At 45.8% G+C, this 11,055-nt stretch overlaps 1 long non-coding RNA gene across 2 annotated transcripts in view; it reads right to left on the minus strand.

Annotated features, from left to right (window-relative positions):
* The window catches only part of LOC119055928 (uncharacterized), a 32,486-nt gene extending 23,818 nt beyond the window's left edge, over positions 1–8,668 (minus strand). The window contains exons 1-3 of one of the 2 annotated variants that reach the window (XR_005083782.2): positions 8,567–8,668; positions 6,698–6,857; positions 1,194–3,750 (exon numbers count right to left, since the gene is read on the minus strand). This is a non-coding gene — a long non-coding RNA (uncharacterized LOC119055928). Of the gene's footprint in view, positions 1–1,193; positions 3,751–6,697; positions 6,858–8,566 lie in introns of those variants that run through there. The other variant, XR_005083783.2, reaches the window with a different exon arrangement.
* Positions 8,669–11,055: the final 2,387 nt, after the last annotated feature.

Below are 11,055 nucleotides of genomic sequence, written 5' to 3' on the forward strand. Positions count from 1 at the left end.
AAGGGCCCAATTTGCTTGTGGGAAGCAGGGGAAGAGACTGAAAGCCAGCCAAGAGCCAAGCAAGCAGCACTGTTCCCTCTTGGACCCCTCCCCCATATACAGAGCAACAACACGCAGTGATATGGGTTGCCCCACCCTGGCAAATACCTAAGATTCTGCCCCTTACTACATAACAGGCATGCCAAGAAAAAAAATATGGCCCAAATGAAAGAACTGATGAAAGCTCTAAAAATAGAACTAAGTGATGAAGAGATAGCCAACCTATCAGATGCAGAAAACACTGGTAATCAGGATGCACACAGAAACAGTTGAGTATGGTCACAAAATAGAGGAAGAAGTGAAGCCTAAGCAAAGTAAAATAAAGGAAAATGTAGAGAGAACCAATAGTGATGGGAAGGAAACCAGGACTCAAATCAATGGTTTGGAGCAGAAGGAAGAAATGAACATTCAACCAGAACGGAATGAAGAAACAAGAATTCAAAAAAAAGGAGGAGGGGCTTAGGAACTTCTGGGATAACTTTAAAAGTTCCAACATCTGAATCATAGGGGTGACGGAAGAAGAGGAAGAGCAAGAAATTGAATACTTATTTGAACAAATAATGAAGAAAAACTTCCCCAATCTGGTGAAGGAAATAGGCTTCTGGGAAGTTCAGGCAGCTCAGAATTCCAAACAAGTTGGACCCAAGGAAGCATACACCAAGGCACATCATAATTACTTTACCCAAGATTAAAGATGAGGAGAGAATCTTAAAAGCAGCAACAGAAAAGGAGACAGTTACCTACAAAGAAGTTCCCATAAGATTATTGGCTGATTTTTCAAAAGAAACCTTGCAGGCAAGAAGGGGCTGGAAAGAAGTATTTAAAGTCATGAAAGTCAAGGAACTACATCCAAGATGACTCACTCCATCCAGCAAAGCTATCATTTGGAATGGAAGGGCAGGCAGATAAAGTGCTTCCAAGATAAGATCAAGTTAAAGGAGTTCATCATCACCAAGCCCTTATTATATGAAATGTTAAAGGGACTTATCTAAGAAAAAGAAGACAATAAAAAATATGAACAGTAAAATGACAACAAAGTCACAAGTATCAACAACTGAACCTAAAAAAAAACAAAAATAAAAACAAACTAAGCAAGTAACTAGAACAGGAACAAAATCACAGAAATGGAGATCACATGGAGGGTTAACAGCAGGGAGGGGGTGGGAGGAGAATGAGGGAAAAAGTACAGGGAATAAGAAGCATAATTGGTAGGCACAAAATAAACAGGGGGGAGTTAAGAATAGCATGGGAAATGAAGAAGCCAAAGAACTTATATGCATGACCCATGGGCATGAACAAAGGTGGGAGAATGTTAGTGGGAGGGGGAGTACAGGACAGAGGGGAATAAAGGGGAGAAAAAAATGGGACAACTGTAATAGCATAATCAATGAAATATTTTTAAAAAAGAAAAAAGTGCACAGCTATGTCCCCACCCATCAATATCTTTACCAACCAATCAGGAGTTTTTTTGGACCTATCAAATTTTGAAGATTTGAAATCCTCATTTACATGAGGATGGGCCAATCAGGGACCAGGGGCAGGGACTTGTGTCTATATAAGGCAGCTCCCCTGTGGCTTTGAGAGTGCTCTTTCCCTTTCTGTAGGAATTTGAAGACTGTTTCCCCAGCTAGACTGGCAGGAGCTGGAACAAAAAGTCGTCTCCTAGGGCAGAGCAGAACTGTCAGTTGCTGCATTAACTCCATGAGGGCTACTGATTTCTCCACATCTTTAAGAAAACAAATACTAGTGCTTTTCTTTCTTTGAAGGTAGAATGTTAACAGTGCTTCTGCCTGTGTTCATGGTAGACCCAGCTCACTGCAGCTGCAAATTAGTTTCCTAGCGTTCTCACCTGTGAGGTAGTTACAGCTGGCCTTTGGGGCTCCTGGAGGAGGTGTATTGGTTTGGTTTTAAAAAACAAGGAGGAGCTGGAGAGAAAGGAAAACTATTCTGGTTAAAAACTTTTTAACTGCTTCTAAATCTAATAAAACTTGAGTCCATTGGGAATACTTATTCTGAGCCTGTTATACACAGAATACCCATTTAGCTTTTATGAGATTTCCTTTTTATGGATTGTAGATGCTGGAGCCATCATTATTTTAGATGTAACTGCTCCCCTGGAAACACCCAAAGGGACAAGTGCCCAGGGAGCTGACAAAGAGCTGGAGTCATGGGAGGAGCATCATTCGGGCCAGTCATTGAGGCTGAGACTGTGTGGACTGAAAACGGAGCCGTGCTCTGGTGGCAGACGCGTGGCTTCACGAAGATGTGCTTGCGTGCCTTCCCCCCACAGCCCCGCTGCTCGGCTGAGTCTGATTCCCACACTGGGGCCAGTACGTGGACAGCAGTGCCGTCATCCGGCAGTGATGGCAACCACATCAAGAGGACAACCCTGAGAGCTGGCCCTGCCTGGCGCTCCCTCCGCACCACACGCCATGCTCAGTATATTTCCCCGTCATCTCCTGTAATCCTCCGGATGCCAAGAACCAATGCAATTCCCCTTTCGCAGGTGAGAAAACTGTCACACTGAGAGATTAAGAAACTGTTTGTGTACCCAGGTAGTGAGTGAGTCATCAGACCTCAGAACCCGAGCTTCCCCCATGATTCTGTATGGAATTCTATTCTCAACCTAAACAAGTTCCATCCGTCACAATTCTTAGGGAGAAATGATGTTTACAGAAATAATGCCTCTCGGGTTATAAATTATATATATATGGGCTTATATATTTTATATACTTACATATATATTGTATGTGTGTATATATATATTCATATACTATTCTCACCCAAGGACATTTTTTCATTGCTTTTAGAGAGAGAAGGGAGAGAGAAACAGCAACGTGAAAGAGAAATATTGAACAGCTGCCTCCTGTATGTGCTCCGACCGGGGATCAAACCTGCAACCTAAGTATGCGCCCTGATCAGGAATTGAACCCACAACCCTTCAGCTACAGGACGATGCTCCAACCAACTCGGTCACACCAGCCTGGGCATAAATTATATTTTTCACTGTGTGTCATACTATTAAGTGGTAAGGAAGGGGAAGAAAGAGAATAAGGGACCATTGAGTCATTTTTCACAACAGGTCAAATGTATGCATGAAAATTCAGATGTAGATAAACCGGGAACAGCCTCTGATGGAACTGAGTTCCATCAAACCCAAAAACTTACAGGCTCAGTGAAACCAGCCAGTTCCTCGGCTACACCTGACATTTCTCATTTCAAACCAATGTGTCTGTTTTTCCCTCTAAAAACCGTGGGCCTCACAAACAGCACACCTGGCCTGCATTGGGGGGAAGCAGCAGCCCCAACACTCACACGCAGACCCCGTGGAAGACCAGGAGTTGTGTTTAGTGGAAGTGAGACCTCCAGCTGCAACGTAATGATATGCTAATGAAGGCAAAACACTGCTCACCCACATGCAATTCAATTCCTACTTTGCGCTGCCCCATGTATTTAGCTGACAAAATGAGAAGGTATAGGATGCAGAATAAACATGAGGCCGACCTTGCAAAGGTCAAAAGAACAGACGTGTTCTCCAGGCTTAGTTTTTTTCACTGTTCGCGGAAGGACAGTGTTTTCTTGAGGCCCCCTCTTCAGGGGGCCTGGCCCACAAACGGGGCCAAGGTGGTAAGTGGGTGCGGTGTGTTCCTTTGTGCTCTGAGTGCAAATGTTATCATTTGAGGGTTTGCACAAGACGTGACACTGACACACCTGTGAAGACAAAGGGGGAAAATGGTCAGTTTTCAACCTCACAGGACTATCATGTAGGGGGAGTGACGGTTCAGGCTTCTTAACATCTTTAAGGGAAGAAATCAGAGTACAAAGAGCAGCCATTTGAGGACTCTGGGAAGTAAACCATAGGAGGGGACTGGGGGGGAGGCAAACTCCAAGAGGCAACTTGTGTATAGGTGGTGGCGGGGATGGGGGGGAGGAGCGACTTTTTTATTCTTTTCTCTCTCCTGGCTTTGACCTGAGGCCGCCCCAGTTGGAACTGTGCGACTCTGACATTTGGGTCCCGGGTCCCAGAAACGCGCTCTCGCACATCAGACTGTGCAAGAGAATTTCTTTTTTCCCTGCAGGCCCTGCCCTGAGAGCAAAGGTCTCTAAGGTAGGTGGCAGGGGGAACAGCTGTCATTCAGAAGGAAAGTCTGGATTTCTAGCCATAGGACTGTGGAAGGGGACCCTGGGAGCCAAAGAGCGTCCAGGGAGTCACTGAGAGGAGACTGGAAAGGGGGAGGGGTGCATCTCCTAATTCTGTGTATAACTGGGCACAAGTCCGCAGCTTGCCCTTGAACTCTGCATGTGCAGGTCAGGCCCAGAGGAACCGGCAAAAGCTGTGAGAACAGAACTGCTAATGAAAACAGCTGCCTGCATCCCAGGCCCAGCTCTGAGCAGCCTGTCCGTGAGGCAGACCACAGGGCACAAAGTGATGCTGGTACCACACCCCTCACAAAAGGCAAAATAGAACCTGTGGTAGGAGCCTAACCAGGTGCCTGTAACATCTCCAAACCAGCATCCTCCCGAGGATTTTATCAGGACACAGAGTCTCCCAACAAAATCATCAAAATGTCAAAAACTGTTCAGCTTACAAGGAACCAGGAAAATGTGAACAATCCTCAAGGGAAATGAAAATCAATAGATACCAACCCTGAGCTGACCCAGATATTGGAATTAACAGAGGTTTTACTGCGGCTGTTACAACTGTGCTCTGTGGGGAAAAGGTAAACACACATCATATAAATGGAAAGAGAGACATTCTCAGCAGAAAATGGAAACTATAAAAAAAAATGGAACCTGCAGAACTGAAAAATATAGTGTCCGAAACAAAATAGCAGAGTGGGGTTGACAGTGAAAAGAGTTAGTGAATGTGAAGATAAATCACAAGAAATTATTCAATTTGAGGAACAGAGAGAAAGATGATTAAAAACAACTGATCAGAGCTTCAGGGACCTCTGGGACAACATGAAAATGTCTAACATTTGTGCCATGGGAGTCCCAGAAAGAGAAGAGAGAGGTCGGAGCAGGAAAATATCAGAAGAAATCATGTCCCAAAACTCTCAGACTTGGTGGAAGACACAGATCGACAGATTCAAGACAATGACGCATCAAACAGGAGAAAGTCGAAGACTCTCAGACTCAGACGCATCGTAAAAAATTGTAGAAACCAGAGACAAAAGAAAGCTTCTGCAAGCGGCCAGGTAAAGTGACATGTGACTTACAAGGCAATGATCGGAACAGCTGCCGGGGACGGCTCATCAGGAAGTGCGGGGGACAGAGGGCAGTAGGACAACATTCTGTAGTCAGTGAAAATATTCTTTGGGAATGACAGCAAAGTAAAGACAGGCTCAGGTGAAGGGAAACTAAGAGAATTTGCCGCCAGCAGACTTGCTGAAGAAAAATGCCCCATGAAGTCCTGCAAGCTGATGGGAAGAGATGGAAACTTGCTACTTCAGGGCCGAAGGGACAGCAACAGAATCAGCCCCTATCTGACTAAATACGATAGACCGTTTTCTTCAGTACATGCTCACTGCTGAAGAAAAAAACTGCAGCATCGTCTGGTGGGATTTTTGGTGAATAAAGGTATAATACTGTACATAGGACAACTGTAATTTACAGAGAGTGAAGGGTTTGTATGTGTGTAAGATTTGTACACTTTATGTGAATTGGTAAAATATTAAATCTAAGAATAACTGTGAACTGTTAGATGCGTATGTTATAATCTCTAGTGCGACCACTATAGAGTGGTAACAAGAGGTATGGACCAAAGAACCAAAAGAGTCTACGGCCATACCACCCTGAACGTGCCCGATCTCGTCTGATCTCGGAAGCTAAGCAGGGTCGGGCCTGGTTAGTACTTGGATGGGAAAAACCAATAGATAAATGAAAACAAAGGACTAAAAAAATCAAATAAAAAACGTAGGAAAGGAGGGACAGAGGAACAAAGAACAGTGGATGCAAACAAAACAAAGGTAAGATGGGGGCCTTAGTCCAATTCTCAATAATGACATGAATGGTCAAGGACGCAAACACACCACTGGGGAAACAGACATGGTCAAGTTCGATTCAGTACAGACGATGCAACTATGTGTTACATTTAAAGAAACCCACCTTAAATATAATGACAGAGAGAGGTTAAAAACAGAAGGATGAAATAAGATATTCTACAAAAGGACTAGCCAAAAGAAACTGGAGTAGCTACATTGATATAGACAAAGTAGACTTCAAAACCAGAAATATAACCAGGGACGAAAAAAACATTACCTAATGATAAAGGGATCGATTCACCATGAAGACATGCCATCTCCAAATGTGCTCAAATAACGAAAGAGCTTCAAAATATTGAAGCAAGACACGAGTGAACTGTTTAGCAAAAAGGATACATTTCAATGCATGATCATTTAAAATTTGGTAATTGAAAAACATTTTAAAAGAAATCCACACTCCTCATTTGAGTCCAACCTGAGCTACCCAGCCCAGTTCAAAAGATGGTGGGGTTACAAAGCAGAGTTTCAAATCAATGAGGGGAAATTTGCTTTTGTTGGTGCTGTTTCACTTTGATAAAACAGAATCAAGAAGGGATGTAAATGTGCTATGCCACGTTATTAAATAACATAGCAACCACTGTCAACAGATTTTTTTAAAGTAGGAGAATATTTACCTTTAAAATAGAAATAATGATGAGCTCCGTAAGGTGGTACCTGGTTTCCTTGTATCATGTACACAAGCAATTTCTTCCTCTGGAATGGTCCCATCTTTGGATTCTTTTCACTATTTTTCTTTTACTCCAAGAGGGCTACGAAAATCCTTATATTCCTCACCTGTGCTTGAAATAAAAATATAAAGAGTGAAATGCAGGCGGTCAGGAGCAGAAATAAGACTCCCATAGTGCCCAAAACCTGGCTGCAGCAGGCAGCCGCAGTCACATCAAAGCATGTTTTAGCTTCTTTCTTTGCTACATGACCATTTGAACAGCGCTTTGTCTTAGACACTGTGGATTAGATTGACAGGCGCTTGGTAAAGACAGAGTTATGCATACAAGTCTTCCCAACAGGGATGACCATTCGTGGGCCTTCAGTTGTGGCCCATTCTGTCCACAAATGGTACAAGTCCATCCAAGGCAACAGACCATTAAGCAAAAATATGTCTCAGCACTTTGTAGAAGGGAATGCTCTGTAAGGACTAAATATTTTTAAATTACTTTTTAAAATGCCTTTACCAAAAAGCAAAAACATACCATTTTCCTTAGCAATTTCTCAAAAAAAAATTTATTCCCATGGGATAAAAAAAATTTAATAAGGCAAAACATACAACTAAATGTCAAGTATAAAAAATATTAATATTGGCCCTGGCTGGTGTGGCTCAGTGGATTGAGCACTGGCCTGCAAACCAAAGGGTCGCTGGTTCGATTCCCAGTCAGAGCACATGCCTGGGATGCAGGCCAGGTTCCCTGGTATGCAACCACACACTGATGTTTGTCTCCCTCCTTTCCCGTCTAAAAAAATAAATAAAATCTTTAAAAAATATATTAATAGTGTATGCTGCCAGGTGGGTACTGGAAATATCCAGGGATCACTCTGTAAAGAATATGATTGTCTAACCAATCATATTCTTTACAGAGTGAAACTAATACAAAACAATACTGAATACAAACTGTAAATGGAAAATAAAATTTAAATTGAAAAAACCCTAGGCAATAACTAGGTATTATTTCTGTGTTTTTACCATTCAGCAGAGTGCTTGGCACATAATTTCCAATTAGCTACATTTTCTACATGATCATGGAGAATGGGTTAATTAATAGATTTAAACATACTATCATTTTTAAATCTTTAAAAAACAGCCCTGGCTGGTGTAGCTAGCTCAGTGGATTGAGTGCGGGCCTGGGAACCACAGGATCACTGTTCGATTCCCAGTCAGGGCACAAGCCTGGGTTGCAGGCCAGTTCCCTGCAGGCCAGGTCCCAGCAGGGGGCGCACAAAAGGTAACCATACATTGATGTTTCTCTCCCTCTCTCCTTCCCCCCTTCCCCTCTAAAGATAAATAAATAATAAAAAATAAATAAAATAAAAGCTTTAAAAAACAATTTCTGCTCAAAAAATTTTTAATAAGATAAAAGATACATGCCCCTGTAATTCCAAATGTGGAATTATTCTGTTTTTATTTACCTTTGATTATCAGAGCCGAGTACAATTGTGACAATAACTTGACGTCTATTAGAAAATCCAAAGACCGGCCTCAAATAGCTTGAAAGCTTCCGAGGTCCCAGAGACTGCGTAGGCGGGAAGCAGTCTCAGACCCTCCCCCACGTCAGTGGTCCGTGCAGGGGGGGGCGCAGGTGGGACGGAGACTTACACCTGGATACCTAATACCTCGGGACAGGAGCTGTGCCGGTGACACCCGAAGGGCACAAGAGATGAAATCCCTTGTTTCTAGAGATGGAGAAAGAAACTGGGCCCCGCCCGGGCCTCACCAGTCAGGGACTCTGACCCCCAGCACCCAGCCCGGGACTCCGACTCTCCCCACACACCTTCCAAGGCTCCGGCCAGTAAAGTGCCTCCTGCGTCTCCTGGCCAAGCCCCTCCTGACTTCCCAACTTTGTCCCTTCTGGCTCCGCCATTACTGAACCAGGAACTCCCCACGGGCACCGACTAGCTCCGCCTCCAGCCCGGGCCACAAGACCACGCCCTTCTATCCCCCAGCCTTGCCCCCGCCCTTTCGCACCTGCGCCACGCCCTCCCAGCACCTGTCTGACCCCGCCCATCCTCTGCCCAGGCGCGTTCCTGAGCGCCCAGCGCCAACACTCGGATACGGCCCAGACTGCTGCGTCAGGGCCCGCCACGCCCACTCTCGCCACGCCCACCCAGGCTCCGCCCCACCCTGACCCCCAGGAGAGTAGGCGGAGGGACACTTGGAGGCAGATGGTGCAGAAGTTGGCTCCACTGTGTGGACCCCAGATGCGCCTCCTCACCCCGCCCCTGCACTTCCAGGGCGGCAGGAGCTCATACCTTTGGAGGCCCGAGGGAAGCCCAGGCTCAGGCTGGGATCCATCTTCTAGAACCACCCGCCCAGCCCAGGCATTAGAAAATGAAACACCTGCCGAAGTGGCGCTATGGACACACAGTGACTGTTGAGGACTTGAACACACGGACAAAGAAGAAACAAGAAAGGAAAACTTACCTTTAGGAAACTTTCCAAAGATGTTCATTTTCTGAATGAGATTTAAGTATAAACTAGTAAAAGCTGTAGGTGGATGGATGGTGGGTAGATGGTGGGTAGATGATGGTTGGGTGGGCAGATGGGTGAGTGGATAGACGGGTGGTAGGTGGGTAAATGGGTGAATGGACAGCAGGTGGATGAATGGAGGATGTGTGGATAATGGGTGGGTCCATGGAACTACTCTTAACTATTTTTCGGAAGAGTAACTCTGGGGCGCAGGACTTTAGAACATTCTGCTAGAAAAAAAGCCCGTGTGTGACTGGCCAGGTATGTATGTATCATACAGATGACCTCTTTAATTAATGGCCAGCATCATCAACTGTTGGGAACCGCTCTGCCTGGTTTCAGGAGTTGTAACTGCCCCCCATGAATAAGGCTGAGTGAGCGACCTCCGGACTGTGAGCCACTAAGGAGACAAAGCTTATCTCCCTGGCAGGGGCACTGCTTTTGCCCCAATGCTTGGTCAGTCAATCAATGACAGGTACGACCCCTCAGAGGGGGGGCAACCTAAGCCAGACACGATCACTTGGGAGGCCCTCAAGGAAGGGACTCGGGGAGCTGTAGCAAAGAGGGGGTGATGGACCCTTGTCCCCCAGGTATTCTGACATAGCCTGAGTCTGAATTTCCATCTGGGAGAAGGGCTTCCTGGCTCTAATCCACTTAAGCCTGAAAACCTATGACTGGGAGGGCGGTGCAGCCCTTTGCTGGCTAGAGCGGATTCAGGGTGATCGGGCATAAGAAAGAGTTCCTAAAAGTCCTGTGAAGCCTGCTTTGCTAAGAGTGTTTTCATTCATAAGAGTCAGAGCAGGAAATGAGCATGTCTCCCAGTTTCTGCAACCCCCTTTCCTGACAGACACTGACTCAGACTAAGCCCTCAGATTTCTTTGAGATGTTATCTACTGTTTGATTCTTGCTGCCTGTATTCCTGTGTATTACAACCCAATAAAAGCCCCTTGAGGAAGGGCTCTTGGTCTTTCTCCTGTGAGAGATTGGCCACCTCTTCTCTCCAAGCAGATCATGTCTTGGTAGTTTCATTTTCATCTGTGGTGAACTGGGGGACTTTTGGGCAAAGTTGCCCCCACAGTCAATCATTATTGAGCACCAGCTGGTTCCAGGCAATGCAGCTACAGCAGTGAGCAGAACAGACAGCCCTGACCTTATGGAGCTCACCAGCACCAAACCAACCACAAGCAAATGAGCCCAGCGCATGTCAGAGGGCTGGCGGGGAAAGCCAGAGCAGGCTGGGGGGGGGGGCCAGGCAGGAGCAGGGAGGGTCCTGAGGCTGCATTTGATGAAATGAGTCCCTGCTTGTGAGTCATCGAGTGTCCATCAGAGAGGTGTATCATGTTGCATGTGGGAGAAATAAGCAAGTGGATGAACAGTAGGAGGAGACAGCTCCCAACAGCAAGGCTGGCCTGGCCCTCATGATGGGGCCTTGGAGTTCTCCTGTGGGATGTGACGATTTCACAGGACACTATCAGACAAAAGCACCCCATGTGCATGCCGCAGCAATATAAAAATGAGAGCACTCCGTAGTCAGATCTGCTCAATCGGACCGCAGACAGGGTCCAACATCCCCTATCCTGGCTGATGTGAGTGCTGGCTGCCTGTCCAGGTACTGGGCTGGCCTCACATGGTCTTCCGTCTTCCAGCTAAGCATCCCTAAGATAGCCAAGCATGGATCCTCCACTTCCAGCCCAGAGCAAAACTCTGCTTCCCGGGGTCCAGCACCCGTCCCTAACCACCCAACGCAAACCCTCGAAGTCTTTTTAATCCCTCCTGACAGAGACAGTTCATGGT

This window comes from Artibeus jamaicensis, unplaced genomic scaffold (assembly GCF_021234435.1).
Source record: "Artibeus jamaicensis isolate MK-2021 breed Jamaican fruit bat unplaced genomic scaffold, CSHL_Jam_final scaffold_847, whole genome shotgun sequence".
Classification (NCBI taxonomy): domain Eukaryota; kingdom Metazoa; phylum Chordata; class Mammalia; order Chiroptera; family Phyllostomidae; genus Artibeus; species Artibeus jamaicensis.